Here is a 16330-nt window from a genome sequence, read left to right on the forward strand (position 1 = left end):
CCACCCTTGGTACCTTCCCTGACCAGTTGAGCCCCAGGCCTTGGGGTGCTGTGGAGAGGAGCATGTGCTCTGGAGTCAGCCAGGCTGGCCCAGATCCCTCTGTACCATGGAAGCCATGGGGCTACTGTCTGGCTCCAGAAGGGTCCTTCTCTTCCCTGGGCTCTGGTTCCTCAATGCCACCCACTCCCAGGCCATTGTGAGCATCAGAGGAAGCAGCCCATGCAACCTGCCTGGCACAGCAGGTTCTTGAGAAATAACATCAGCACCCACCTCGCAAGGGCAGAGAGATGTGAGGGGGACTGACAGGCTCCTGGCTGGTGCCCCAGGGCCTAGTCTTGTCATGATGATGGACTGCAGGCCATTCATCCCTTCCATTTGTGGGGATAACAAATAGGTATGAAGATGCTGGGGATGGGTGCTGGGGACACAGCCTGCTTCTAAGGCTCTCCTGGGTTCTAGGGTGAGTGCACTGGTGGGGGCCACTCAGGGACCTGTGGGGTCACCAAGGAGGCAGGACAGGCATCTGGAGGGTGTGTAGGAGTCAGCTGGGCCAAGAGGAGCCACCGCACTGAGGACGGGGGACAACATGGGAGCCGGACGGTGCAGGGTTCAGTGACCAGTGAGAAGCCAAGGTGACTGGGGCACAGAGAGGGGTGGGGTGGTGAGGTAAGTATGAGCTTGGAGACATGGGCCAGCCAAATCACGCAGGCCCTTAAGGGTCATGGTGGGTCGACCAGACATAATCCTGCTGGTAGAGGGGAGCCACGGAGGGTTTTAGAGCAGGGGAGAAGTGGCGAACATGTGGGCTGATCATGGGAAGGCCCTGCATGATTTCGAGTACAGCAGGGGCATGTTCAGATTGTCATTTTAGAAAGGTTTCCCTGGATGAGATGGAGGGAGTACAACAGCTGGGGCCGGGTGCCAAGGCCGGGGGAGAAGGAGGGGGGGCCTGCTGGGCAGGGGCCGAGGAGGGCTCCTCTTGCCGCTGGGATGGATCTTGCAGATGCTCTTGTCCCTGGTGCCTTTCAGCTCACGGAGATCCGTCTCTTCAGAGTAGCCTAAACCTCCTTCCCACAACCACAGATTTCACGTCTTTTCATATTTCACCCTTGGGAGAAAAAGCCCATGTTGTGCTCTTGATAATCTTTTCTTTGTATTTGTCCAAGTGGGCAATTTTTTTTTTTTGAGACAGAGTCTGACTCTGTCACCCAGGCTGGAGTGCATTGGCACAATCTCAGCTCACTGCAACCTCTGACTCCTAGGTTCCAGTGATTCTCCTGCCTCAGCCTCCCGAGTAGCTGAGATTACAGGCACACGCCACCATGCCCGCCTAATTTTTTTAATATTTAGTAGAGACAGGGTTTTACCATGTTGGCCAGGCTGGTCTTGAACTCCTAACCTCAGGTGAACCACCTTCCTTGGCCTCCCAAAGTGCTAGGATTACAGGTGTGAGCCACTGTGCCCAGCCTAAGTGGGCAGTTTCGTCCAGCTTTTGTAGCCTTGTGGCTCTATAGGTTTTTCCATTCAACAGACTACCGAGCACGTGTTCTTTGCTGGGCTGGGCTGCAGCGGGACTGGCTGGGAAGGAGCAGGGGCCAGGCTAAGGAGCTGGAATGCCTGGCTAGGGAGCAGCAGGTCCCCATGTGGAGGTCACCACCTTTGGAAAGCCACCTCTAATCCCCCAGGTAGGGCTTCCCTCTGTGTCTCCTCAGCCCCTGTTCTTCTCTCCAGCAAGGCATTGACTAAGCTCATGAACCCAGCGGTCGATGTCAGGCCTGACCAGCTGCCCCCCCAGGACCTGGGACGTCCACTTGGCCTGTCTGCTGGGTGTCCCCTTGTCTCCTGCTGCCCAGCATCATGGCTTCCACACACCCTCCTGTCTTCCCTTCTCCTCCCTCACCCCCATCTTTCCTCCACCTCCTGTTCTCCATCACCTTCTCTTTCTCAGTCACCTCCTCTCCATCATCCTCTCTGTCGCTTCTCTTTCCTCTCACTCTCCTTTGTCACCTCCCCTCCTTTGTCAGTCTATGGGAGAGGCCCAGAGGACCTCACTCTTTTTGTCTGCCAACCCCTGACAGATTGGGTTTCCCTGCTGGACTCTCAATGGGGAAAACGCTGCCCTCAGCCCTGAGGGCCCATGCTCTGTCCCTGGACACTGTGCTGCAGTCCCCAGGCCTGGGCTGTTGTCTCTGCAGAGATACCAGTGGCAGCCTCAGCCCTGTCTGTCCTGGTGCATCTTTAGACCCAGGCTGTGGAATGAGTATCTGAGCAGAGTGAGCGCAAAGCCCATAGATCCTGTCAGGAACAAGGCCGTGTGGTGCACTGTGAGGAGCCTGCCGTTCCCGACCCCATACCCTTTCCTGCCTCCATCACCAAGGCTGGAAAAGCCAGCTGGGCACTTTGCATCTTCCCTGAGAGTTAGAAGCCTGCAGGCTGATTAGATCTAAGTGGAAATGTTCATGGACATTTTTGCTTTCCTATTTGATAAGACACTGCTTGTTCCTTCTTCTGACACAACCACAGTCCCTGGGGCTGCAACATCTGTCTTGGGATAATGAGGCAGCAGGCCTGAGGATGAGAAACCAACCTGGAGAAGATGGTGTTCAGAAAAATAGGAGGTTGACTGGGCACGGTGGCTCACGCCTGTAACTCTAGCACTTTGTGGGGCAGAGGCAGGATCACCTGAGTTCAGGAGTTCAAGACCAGACTGGGCAACAATGAGACCCCATTTTTACAAAAAATAAAAAATTTGAGCCAGGTGTGGTGGGTCACGCCTGTAATTCCAGCACTTTGGGAGGCTGAGGTGAGCGGATCACAAGGTCAGGAGTTCGAGACCAGCCTGACCAATATGGTGAAACCCCATCTCTACGAAAAATACAAAAATTAGCCAGGCATGGTGGAATGTGCCTGGAATCCCAGGTACTCAGGAGGCTGAGGCAGGAGAATCACTTGCACCCGGGAGGCAGAATTTGCAGTGAGCGAGATCACACCACTGCACTCCAGCCTGGAGGACAGAGCGAGACTCTGTCAAAAAAAAAAAAAAAAAAAAAAAACCATGCACTGGGGCGTGTGCCTATAGTCCCAGCTATACTTGGGAGGCTAAGGTGGGAGGATCGCTTGAGCCTGGCAGGTTGAGGCTGCAGTAAGCTGTGATTGTGCCACTGCACTCTAGCCTGGGCAACAGAGCTAGACCCTGTCTCAAAAAAAAAAAAAGTGAAGAGTCTGGGTCTTTAAGCCATTACATCAACTCAGCTGTCCTTGACTCCAGATGCCTGTTATGTGAGGAAAACAAACCCCAATACGTGTAAGCCCCTGTTAGTTGAGTATTATGTTTCTTGCAACTGAATGTATTGCTAACTGATGTGACATGTGAGATGGTCATTAGTTTTAGTGAAAATAAAAATAAACAGGAGAAACCTGTCTCCATTACTCCAGGACATTGGCTGCCAATAGTGCACTGTGTGTGCACAACCTCCCCATATCAAAGTGAATATTTACAAGCATGTGTATTATATATGTTTGTATAGTAAACAGATATGTTTACCAGTAGGATAAATTATGACAAGATAGTCTTTTTTCTTTTTTTTGAGATGGAGTCTTGCTCTGTCACCTAGGCTGTAGTGCAGTGGCACGACTTTGGCTCACTGTAACCTCCGTCTTCTGGGTTTAAGCAATTCTCCTGCCTCAGCCTTCTGAGTACCTGGGATTACAGGCATGCATCACCACACCTGGCTAATTTTTGTATTTTTAGTAGAGACGGGGTTTCACCGTGTTGGTCAGGCTGGTCTCGAACTCCTGACCTCGTGATCCACCTGCCTCAGGCTCCCAAAGTGCTGGGATTACAGGTGTGAGCCACTGTGTCTGGCTGAGAAGATACTGTTTTGAAGGTTTTGGGCCTCCTTGTCTGGGGGACTTTTGTGGAAGCACAGCAAGCAGGAGAGACTTACCTGCAAGATATAATTCCTCTCCTAACTCTGGTTTCCAGAGGCCTGAGTTCACTGAGGAGCTCTGGGGTAGTGAGGGGGAGGGCAGTGATGCTACAGAATATCCAGGAGACTGGATCGACCAATGGGTGAAACAGGAGGATTTTATTAAGGTGGCATCGGCTCAGCGGATTACCAGTCCAAGGCTGAGCCCCGAGAAAGAAAATGGGGTACTTTTTATACATCCAGGATGACGTAGCAGCTAACAGAAGCCAGAAATGCATTGTTTATTCTTTGGGTGTTACATTGCCCTATGGCCATGCAGCTGGTCAACAAGAAAATCAGGAGCCTTGAGATGCCTGGGAACTTTGCTGAAAATGTGGGGAGAATAGATAAGGTAGGTTTTACAGGGAGTTAATTATTTTAAGCAGAGCTGGGGGTTAGGTTTTATATTAAGCAACATACAACAGAGCAAAATTTACTATTATATGGCAACGACAAATTATAAGTTTCTGTTTTTGCTATTATTGTTATTATTTATTTCCCTTCTTCAGTGATGGACGCAACACAGGGGCTTCCTGGAGGGAGAGGGTGAGCCACAGTTGGAGCTTGATCAAAAGGGAGAGGAGTGTTTTCTCCTAAGCCCCAAAGAAGTTCTCTGTCTGGAAGAGGAGGCAGAGGGCTGCAGGGAGGCAGTTCCTGCTGATCTGGGGAGCTAGGCAGAGCCTGGGGGAGCTGGCAAGAAGTCGAGAGAGAGAAGCATAGTCTCCAGCCCAACCCTGCAGTGCTCCCTGGTGGGCTGGGACAGTGGGTATTTTGGCAGTAACCAGTGTGGATTGGTGTCCAATGACGCTAGGTTCTTCCCGCTCTGCCCACTGCCTTGCTACAGGTGACCCCAGGACTTTTGCTCTGTCCTGGTGAGGGATGTGTGTGTGTCAGAGAGAATGATGAATGGCTGAGGTTGAATTTACCCCCAGGATGGTGGGATGGAAAATTTGGATAGAAAGTTGATGCAAAGCAAAATGGGCCAGGTGCAGTGGCTCACGCCAGTAATCCCAGCACTTGGGAGGCAGGGGCAGGAAGATCACTTGAGCCCAGGGGCTTGAGACCAGCTTGGGCAACAGAGTAAGACTTCATCTCTATTAAATACAAAAGAATCAGCCAAGTGTAGTGGCATATGCCTGTAGTCCCAGCTGAGGTGGGAGGCTGAGGTGGGAGGGTCCTTTGAGTCCAGGAGGTCGAAGGTGCAGTGAGCTGAGTTTGTGCCACTGCACTCTGGCCTGGGCGTTAGAGTGAAACCCTGTTTCCAAAAGAAGAGAGAAAAAAAGATATAAAGCAAATGATTGATGCTGTTTCTTGTACACCTGTGAATTGAGTGTCATATCCACTTTATTTATTTTTAATTTAATTTTATTTCTAGACAGGGTCTTGCTCTGTCGCCCATGCTATAGTGCAGTGGTGTAATCTCTGCTCACTGCAACCTCTGCCTCCCAGGTTCAAGCGATTCTTATGCCTCAGCTTTCTGAGTAGCTGGGACTACAGGCGTGCACCATCATGGCTGGCTAATGTTTGTATTATTATTATTATTTTTCATAGAGACTGGGTTTCACCATGTTAGTTAGGCTGGTCTTGAACTCCTGACCTCAAGTGATCCACCCACATCAGCCTCCCAAAGTGCTGGGATTACAGGCATGAGCCACTGAGCCCAGCCTCATATCTACTTTAAAATAATTTTAGATACAATGCAAGTTTATGGGTCTCAAACTCCTGACCTCAAGTGATCTGCTCTGCTTCTGAAAAAAAAAATATCAAACAAGAACTTGAACACAGACTGTGATGCCTGGTTACGGAGTGCCTTCTCTATCTGTCCCACTTCCCACTGCTCCTCCTCAGCATCCATCTGGTGCTTCATCCCTTAAGGGACCTATCTGGCCCATGAAGACATTTGCGTTTGCAAGGCCCGATGCAGGGTCAAGTACTGTGGTCAGGCTCTTGAGAGTGATGAAGATGTGGTCATGGGGTCACCAGGGAGGCCTGATACCACCCGGCTCTGGAAATCCTCAGCCTTTCTCCGTTTGGCTTCCTAAGAGGTCCCAGACTGGTGGCATCTTAGCTTGTGAGCATAGAAGGGCCCTCAGGAGGGGCATTACCATGCGGTGGTCAGATCCTGAGTGTGGAGTCAGGCAGGCCAGGGCTCGCATCTGCCTCCTCCCCTCACCTCACCTCCTTGAGCCCCAGCTTCCTTCCCTGTAAAAGGAATGCTGAGCTCCTACCCCACAGGGCTGCTGGAGAAATGCAGAGACACACTGCACTGCAAGCGCTCTGTGCGGGGTTTGGGATAAACCTTCTTTGACTATGAGCTGTTCTGGACAACGCGCTCACTTTCCTGTTTGTTTAACATTGCCAGGGTGTGAGGGTTTGGCCAACTGTAGCTGAGGGGAACACAGTCTGCAAGATCACCCTCGCTGCTGCTGCTTTTTTTTTTTTTTAAGCTAGAGATGAGGCTCTGCCATGTTGCCCAGGCTGGCCTGCCCTGGCCTCCCCAAATGCTAGGATTACAGGCATGAGCCACCATGCCCAGCCAACCACTCTCACTTCTGACACCAATTGCAAGAGCAGGAGTTTCCGAAACCACCCTGAAGTTTTATTATTCACTAGAAGGACTCATTAAAGGAGAAGGCTAGGCTGACAAATGAGGTCACCTTAGCCTTGCCTCTCCCTCCAGGAATACCTTTTCAGTGGAAAGCTGAAAACTATTGGGCTCATGGTGATGGTTTATTACAGGGAAAGGACAAAGATTAAGATGAGTTAAGGGAAGACATGTATAGAGTCAAGTCTAGGGAAGTATCAGATGCAGAGCTCCCGCTGTCCTCTCTCCCTGAAGCCGGGAGGTGTTACTTCCCAGTGTCCATGTATGATGATGTGCATGGAGTGTTGTCAACCGTGGAGGCTTGCCTGAGCCGTGGAGTTCAGAATTTCTATTGGGTCTCCATTACGAAGGCATCATTGATTGATTGCCCATGTGGTTGATTTCAGTCTCCAGGTCAACTGAGATGGTGTGACCCAGGGCTCCTACCCTAAATCATGTGGTTGGTCTTCCCACCCTGCGTCCAAGGGTTGCTTTCTGGCTAGCCCAAGACCAGGCAAACAGAGATTACCTACCAAGGGCAGAGGCCAGACCTCTTTTTGGCAACTTAAAGTCTTTCCTGTACACAAGGTCAGCATGGAAAAGGGACCTGACTTGTGCCCCTTGGAATATCCCAGAGGAGCCACCTGGCCTCAACCCTCTCTTACAGCCTGAAAAGTCTGGGGCTGGCAGGTTGAGGGCATAAGGTAAACGATTCATACTTACTGAGCACTTGTTATGTGCCAGACAGTGGTTCAACCGTTTCCATGCATTATCTCAACTAACTCTCCCACCCACTCCCAGAAGTAGACATATTTTGGTTCTATTTCATGTGTGAGAAAACTGAGGCAAGGAGGTGTCACCCAAGGCACACAGCCAGTAAGGTGCTGAGCCTAGGATTTGGATACAAGTCTAGGTGACACCTAAGTCACCCTCTCTGCTCTGCTACCTTCTATATTCTAAAAGCATGGGTTTGAACTCAGATATGTTGGTTTGTTAACTAAAATTAAGGCTGTTGAGGCAGAAGTAATTTGGTAAAAGTGTGTCGGAAACCAAATGTGAGGATGGACCTGGAAGACACACCAACACAGTCAGGCATCCTCCCAAGTCTGTAACAAGTGGGAATGCTTTTGTAGGAAAGTTTAGGAGAAAGGCGGGCGCCTCATTTCAGATTTGTCCTTTCTCGTAGGAGGGCACGATACAGACGTTACAGCCATTCACAGGTTATATCATACGGATGAAATTCTACACGTAAGCAGTAAACTTCACGATACAGACACAAATCAGTGTCCTTTTCCGTGTCAGTAGGTTACACATTAATCAGGATGTCAACAGTTGGAGGAAGTCACGTAAGATTTGAAGGACTTGTGATAAGCTCAGGGACAGGATGTTGCCATGAATCGTAAGAACTTCCCTGGCGGTGGATTTGGAAACCTGCCAAATGCAGCCCATAGGCTATCAGGTTCAAATTCTAGGCTCAGCTGCATCCGGGTTGTGCGGCCTCGGCCAGGTCAGGGATCCTCTGAGTCTCAGTTTCCTCTTTGATAGCAGTCGAGATGGCCTCTCAGGGGCCCTTCCCTCCTTGTTGGCCTCCCGACTCTGTTGAGATTGTTTACCTAATGCCCCCACAAGCCTAGGGATTACTCAAGTGGGGAGGGGGAAAGAATCATAACTGATGCATTCTGTCACCTTCCACTCCCCGGGGCCTGGCAGAGAGCAGACGTCTGTAAATGTTTGCTGTTGTTGAACTGCATTGGAACATGTCCCCGAACCACTGGGATCCAGGACCCGTTAAGCAGCCAGACAGCAGTGGAGACCTGGCAGCCAGAGGGCAGTGGTGTCCTCAGGGCTGGGTGCCCAATGTGGGAGCTCCCCCCCCGCCAGGTAAAACCTGGGACCCTGGTCCCAGGTCACACCTTAAGTGGAAAATATGGGCCCCACTCCTGGAGACCTGGCTGGGGTTTAAGTCAGTGCCACTGACTTGCAGTGTGGCCCTGGGCAAGAGGTAGAACTCTTCTGGCCTGGCTTTTCTCATTAGGAAAATAAGGGGTAGTTTTAGGCAATTTGACAGATAATATCTGTTTCCTGTCTTGGCCCAATGGCCCTTAACTCTGGTCCAGGTCCTCACAGAAGAAGAGTCTGTGGTGATCTTTTTGAGAATGCCTCCTTCTCTCTGGTCTCAATGGCCTATTACTGCCCAAGTACCCTCCCACCACACACACACACACACACACACACACACACGCACACACGTGCACATAGCATGTGTACACACAGATGCGCATGCCCGCACACAGTGATGCATTTGACGGACTGACATTGAACACCCATTCACCCTGCTTTTCTGTGCCTTCACCTTATGCTGCAGGGGTTCTGAGTTAGAGCCAGGGTTCCCCTCACGTAACAACATGAACCATTTGAAAGAATTCAGTGGTGTTGAGTACATTCACAATGTTAAGTAACCATCACTTCTACCCAGTTCCAAAACATTCTCATCACCCCAGACGGAAACCTTATATCCATTAGGCAATCACTCCCCATTCCCCCTCCCCTCAGCCTTTGCAACCACTAATCTGCTTCCTGTTTCTGTGGGTGTGCCTATTCTGCATATTTTATATGAATGGAATCGTACACTCTGTGACCTTTTGGGGCTGACTCCTTTCACTTCGCATCATGGTTTTGAGGTTCATCCGTATCACAGCTTGTAGCACTACTTCATTCCTTTCTGTGGCTGCGTAATATTCCACTGTATGAATATCCACATTTTGTTTATCTACTCATCATCCATTGATAGATTATCGGGCTGTTTCCACTTTTTCACTGTTACAAAAATGCTGCTGTAGGCTGGGTGCGGTGGCTCAACGCCTGTAGCCCCAGCACTTTTGGAGGCCGAGGCGGGCAGATCATGAGGTCGGGGAATCGAGACCATCCTGGCCAACACGGTGAAACCCCGTCTCTACTAAAAATGCAAAAAAAAAAAAAAAAATTAGCTGGGCATGGTGGTGCACGTCTGTAGTCCCAGCTACTTGGGAGGCTGGGGCAGGAGAATTTCTTGATCCCAGGAGGCGGAGATTGCAGTGAGCCGAGATCATGCCACTGCACTCTAGCCTGCACCACAGTGGGAGACTCCATCTAAAAAAAAAAAAAACTGCTGCTGTAAACAGGCATGCACAGGTGTTTATTTGAACATCTGTTTTCATATCTCTTGGGTATACACCTAGGAGTGGTATCTAACACTGTGTTCGTGAATGTGTGGATGTCTCACGTGGAAATCGGCTACACCATGCCACTGGCTGCTCAGAGAGGTGCAAGGGAGGACACTGACCTCCTTCACCCTGATTCGCCCCTGAGCAGGAAACCAGAATGTGCAGTAGGAAGGTCTTTTCCCTGAACTGGACCACAACAACAGAATCTTAACTTGGCTTGTGCCTGGGTCAGATCAGTCTGAGCTGTGACCTCATCTTACTATACTTACAAGGCTTTTCTGTTCAGATCACCTAGAAACATCTGAAAAAGATGCCTCCACCCAGCTGAGAATCTTCAGAACTGTCAGTAACTAAGGCAGGACAGCTAATCTACTCCCTAGTAGGACCTGAACCCTCATGTGCATTAGTAACTACAGGTGAGCAGTGTGACTTTGGGCAAATTTCTCAAAAAAGGAGACTCAGTTTCCTGACCTGTAAAATGGCAATGATAGCGCCTTTTTCATTCCTTCATTCCTTCCTTCATTCATTCATCCACCAGCTGTGTGTCACACACCTATTCTATAGCAGGCCTTGTTTACACGAGGATCAGCAGCAGATGTCATGGCTGCCATTAGGGGGCTGAGATCTGGTGAAGGAGATGGACATCAACCCAATAGTCACACAAACACGTGTACGTTGTAAATGTGTCAAGGTCCGTGTTAGAAAGATAGCCAATGTTACAAACTTCTGTAAGGGGCGAGCTGGGGTCCAGAGCAGGGGTGTAGAAGTATATTGTGATTTCAGTTTGCATCTCCTTCATGACCACTGACACTGGACATTGTTTCATATGATTATTGGACTTTTGAATACTCATTTTCGCTGTGTGTGAAGTGCCAGTTTAACTCTTTTGCCCATTTTTAAATTGGGAGGTTGATTTGTAGCGAATACTTGGGAATTGAGTCCTTCGTGGATAGATATTTTGCAGATATCTTCTCCTAGTCTCTGTCTTATCCTTTTACCCTTTTAATGTTGTCTTCTGATGAACAGTGATTTTTAATTTAATGAAATCTAATTTTTAAATCTTTTAAAAGGCTTATTTTACCCTTATTAAGAAAATTTTGCCTCCCTCCAAGGTCAGATGTTATTTTATTTTCTTTTTTTGGAATCTTCACTGTTTTGCTATTTACATTTAGGGATATGATTATGTTCTATCTCATTACTTCTTGTTATAGTGTGAAGTAGAAGTCAAAGTTCATATTTTTCCATATGGAAATCCAACCGACCCAACGCTACTTGTTGAAAAGACAATCCCTTCCCTCCCACGGGGGAACTGTCGTAGATCAGGTGGTCTATATGTATTACTGTGTCTGGACTCTGTTCTGGTTATTGGAGGGTTTTAAACAAGGATCAGATTTTCCTTCAGAAATGCTCACTCTGGATGCATTGTGGACAACGGATTGGTGGCAGAGTGGATCCAGAGAAATGTGTAGGAGAATATTGGTAGTCCAGGTGGAGATGTTGGTGGCCTGGATGAGGGTGGCAGTAGTGTCCTTCCCTGGTTTTAGTATTAGGGTGATACTGGCTTCATAGAATGATTTAAGGAGGATTCCCTCTTTCTCTATCTTGTGGAATAGTGTCAATAGAATTGGTATCAATTCTTCTTTGAAAGTCTGGTAGAATTCAGCTGTGAATCCATCTGGTCCTGGACTTTTTTCTGTAGGTAACTTTTTATTACCATTTCAATCCTGTTGCTTGTTATTGGTCTGTTCAGAGTGTCTAGTTCTTCCTGCTTTAAGCTAGGAGGGTTGCATCTTCCCAGGAATTTATCCATCTCTGCTAGGTTTTCTAGTTTATGTGTATAAAGGTGTTCATAGCAGCCCTGAATGATCTTCTGTATTTCTGTGCTGTTGGTTGTGATATCTCTCGTTTTGTTTCTAATTGAGCTTACTTGGATTTTCTCCTTTTTTCTTGACTAATCTTGCTAATGGTCTTTCAATTTTATGTATCTTTTCAAAGAACCAGCTTTTTGTTTCATTTATCTTTTGTAATTTGTTGTTGTTATTGTTTCAATTTCATTTAGTTCTGCTCTGATCTTGGTTATTTCCTTTCTTCTGCTGGATTTGGGTTTGGTTTGTTCTTGTTTCTCTCGTTCCTTGAGGTGTGACCCCAGATTGTCTATTTGTGCTTTTTCAGGCTTTTTGATGTAGGCATTTAGGGCTATGAACTTTTATCTTAGCACTGCTGTATTAGTTTATTTTCATGCTGCTGATAAAGACACATCTGAAACTGGGAACAAAAAGAGAATTAATTGGACTTACACAGTTCTACGTGGCTGGGGAAGCCTCAGAAACATGCAGGGTGGGAAAAGGCACGTCTTACATGGTGGTGGCAAGAGAAAAATGAGGAAGAAGCAAAAGCAGAAACCCTGATAAATCCATCAGATCTTGTGAGACTTATTCGTATCACAAGAATAGCATGGGAGAGGCTGGCTGCCATGATTATATTACCCCCCTGAGTCCCTCTCAAAACACATGAGAATTCTGGGAGATGCAATTCAAGTTGAGATTTGGGCAGGGTCACAGCCAAACCATATCATTCCACCCCTGGCCCCTCCAAATCTCATGTCCTCACATTTCAAAATCAATCATGCCTTCCCAATAGTCCCCCAAAGTCTTAACTCACTTCAGCATTAACCCAAAAGTCCATGGTCTAAAGTCTTGTCTGAGACAAGGCAAGTCCCTTCTACCTATGAGCCTGTAAAACAAATAAACAAGCTAGTTACTTCCTAGACACAATGGGAGTACAGGTATTGGGTAAAGACAGCTGTTCCAGATGGGAGAAATTGGCCAAAATAAAGGGGTTACAGGGCCCATGCAAGTTGGAAATCCAGGTGGGGCAGTTAAATTGTAAAGCTCCAAAATAATCTCTTTTGACTCTAGGTCTCACATCCAGGTCATACTGCTGCAAGAGGTGGGTTCCCACGGTCTTGGGCAGCTCAAGCCCTGTGGCTTTGCAGGGTACAGCCTCCCTCCCAGCTGCGTTCATGGGCTGGTGTTGAGTGTCTGCAGCTTTTCCAGGCATGTGGTGCAAGCTGTTGGTGGACCTAGCATTCTGGGGTATGGAGGACGGTGGCCCTTTTCTCACAGCTCCACTAGGCAGTGTCTCAGTAGGGACTCTGTGTGGGGACTCCAACCCCAAACTTCCCTTCCACACTGCCCTAGCAGAGGTTTTCTGTGAGAGCCCTGCCCCTCAAGCAAACTTTTGCCTGGGCAAACAGGCGTTTCCTTACATCTTCTGAAATCTAGGCAGAGGTTCCCAAACCTCAGTTTTTTTGTGTGGGGATGTCGACAGGGTCTCACTCTGCTGCTCAGGGCACAGTGGCACAATCACAGCTCACTGCAGGGTTTTGCCATGTTGGCCAAGCTGGTCTTGAACTCCTGGCCTCAAGTGATCCACCCACCTCAGCCTCCCAAAGTGCTGGGATTACAGGCACGAGCCACCAAATCTCAATTTTTTTGACTTCTGTTCACCTGCAGGCTCAACACCACGTGGAAGCTGCCAAGACTTGGGGTTTCCACCCTCTGAAGCCACAGCCTGAGCTCTACATTGGCCACTTTCACCCATGGCTGGAGTGGCTGGGACACAGGGCACCAAGTCCCTAGGCTGCACACAGCACAAGGACCCTGGGCCTGGCCTACAAAACCACTTCTTTTCCTCCTGGGCCTCTAGGCCTGTGTTGGGAGGGGTGGCCGTGAAACGTCTCTGACATGGCCTGGAGACATTTTCCCCACGGTTTTAGGAATTAACATTATGTTCCTTGCTACTTATGCAAATTTCTGCAGCCAGCTTGAATTTCTCCCTGGAAAATGGGTTTTTCTTTTCTGTTGCATAGTCAGGCTGCACATTTTCCAAACTGCTTCCCTTATAAAACTGAATGCTTTTAGCAGTACCCAAGTTACCTCTTTAATGCTTTGCTCCTTAGAAGTTTCTTCTGCCAGATACCCTAAATCATCTTTCTCAAGTTCAAAGGTCCACAAATCTCTAGGGCAGGCGAAAAATGCCACCAGTCTTTTTGTCGAAACACAGTAAAGTCGCCTTTACTCTAGTTCCCAACAAGTTTTTCATCTCCATCTGAGATTACCTCAGCATGGATTTTACTGTCTATATCGCTATCAGCGTTTTGGGCAAAACCATTCAAGTCTCTGGGAAGATCCAAACTTTCGCACATTTTTCTGTCTTCTGAGCTCTCAAAACTGTTCCAACCTCTGCCTGTTACCCAGTTCCAAAGTTGCTTCCACATTTTCAGGTGTCTTTTCAGGAACGCCCCACTCTACTGGTACCAATTTACTGTATTAGTTTGTTTTCATGCTGCTGATAAAGACACACTTGAAACTGGGAACAATAAAATGTTTAATTTGACTTACAGCTCCACGTGGCTGGGGAGGCCTCGGAATCATGGTGGGATGTGAAAGGCACTTATTACGTGGTGGCAGCAAGAGAAAAATGAGGAATAAGCAAAAGCAGAAACCTCTGATAAACCCATCAGCTCTTGTGAGACTTATTCACTATCACGAGAATAGCATGGGAAAGACTGGCCCCCATGATTTGATTACCTCCCCCTGGGTCCCTCCCAAAACAAGTGAGAATTCTAGGAGATACAATTCAACTTGAGATTTGGGTGGGGTCAAAGCCAAACCATATCAACTGCCTTTGTTGTATCCCAGAGGTTTTGATAAGTTGTATCACTATTATTGTTCAGTTTGAAGAATTTTTAAATTTCCATCTTGATTTCGTTATTAACCCGATGATTATTCATTAATTTCCATGTATTTGCATGATTTTGAAGGTTCCTTTTGGAGTTGGTTTCCAGTTTCATTCTACTGTGGTCTGAGAGAGCACTTGATATAATTTCAATTTTCTTTAAATTTATTGAGACTTACTTGCCGGGCGCGGTGGCTCACGCCTGTAATCCCAGCACTTTGGGAGGCCGAGGCGGGTGGATCACGAGGTCAAGAGATCGAGACCATCCTGGTCAACATGGTGAAACCCCGTCTCTACTAAAACTACAAAAAAAAATTAGCTGGGCATGGTGGCACGTGCCTGTAATCCCAGCTACTCAGAAGGCTGAGGCAGGAGAATTGCCTGAACCTAGGAGGCGGAGGTTGCGGTGAGCCGAGATCACGCCATTGCACTCCAGCCTGGGTAACAAGAGTGAAACTCTGTTTCAAAAAAAAAAAAAAAAAAAGAGACTTATTTTGTGGCCTGTCATATGGTCTATCTTGGAAAAAGTTCCGTGCACTGATGAATAGAATGTATATTCTGCAGTTGTTGGGTAGAATGTTCTGTAAATATCTGTAAAGTCTATTTGTTTCAGGGTATAGTTTAAATCCATTGTTTCTTTTTTGACTTTCTGTCTTGATGACCTATCTAGTGCTGTCAGTGGAGTATTGAAGTCCCCCACTATTATTGTGTTGCTGTCTATCTGATTTCTTATAGTAGTAATTGTTTCATAAATTTGGGAGCTCCAGTGTTAAGTGCATATATATTTAGGATTGTAATATTTTCCTGTTGGACAAGATCTTTTATCATTATATAATGTCCCTCTTTGTCTTTTAACTGCTGTTGTTTTAAAGTTTGTTTTGTCTGATATAAGAATAGATGCTTCAGCTTGCTTTTGGTGTCCATTTGCATGGAATGCCTTTTCCCACCCTTTTACCTTCAATTTATGTGTGTCCTTATGTGTTAGGCAAGTCTCTTGATGGCAGCAGATAGTTGGTTGGTGAATTCTTAGCCATTCTGCAATTCTGTATCTTTTAGGTGGAGTATTCAGGCCATTTACATTCAATGTCAGTATTGAGATGTGAAGCACTATTCTATTCATCATGCTATTTGTTGCCTGTATACTTTGTCTTTTTCTTAAATTATATTTTCATTTTATAGGCCCTGTGAGGTTTATGCGTTAAAGGGGTTGTGCTTTGATGTGTTTCCAGGATTTGTTTCAAGATCTAGAGCTCCTTTTAGCAGTTCTTGTAGTGCTGGCTTGGTTGTGGTGAATTCTCTCAGCATTTGTTTGTCTGAAAAAGATTGTATCTTTCCTTTATTTATGAAGCTCAGTTTTGCTAGATACAAAATTCTTGGCCAATAATTATTTTGTTTAAGGTGGCTGAATATAGGCACCCAATCCCTTATAGGGATTGTAGGGTTTCTGCTGAGAAACATGCTGTTAGATAATCTGATAAGTTTTCCTTCATAGGTTATCTGGTGCTTTTGCTTCACAGCCCTTAAAATTCTTTCCTTCATCTTGACTTTAGATAACCTGATGACAATATGCCTAGGCAATGATCTTTTTGTGATTAATTTCCCAGGTGTTCTTTGAGCTTCTTGTATTTGGATGTCTAGGTCTCTAGCAAGACTGGGGAAATTTTCCTTGATTTTCCCCCAAATATATTTTCCAAACTTTTAGATTTATCTTCTTCCCCAGGAACGCTAATTATTCTCAGGTTTGGTTGTTTAAGATAATCCCGAACTCTCAGATGCTTTGCTTATTTTTTCTCATTCTTTTTTTTTGTCTTTGTTGGATTGGGTTAATTTGAAAA

Source organism: Sapajus apella, unplaced genomic scaffold, assembly GCF_009761245.1.
Source record: "Sapajus apella isolate SASKATOON/1434 unplaced genomic scaffold, GSC_monkey_1.0 scaffold62, whole genome shotgun sequence".
Taxonomy (NCBI): domain Eukaryota; kingdom Metazoa; phylum Chordata; class Mammalia; order Primates; family Cebidae; genus Sapajus; species Sapajus apella.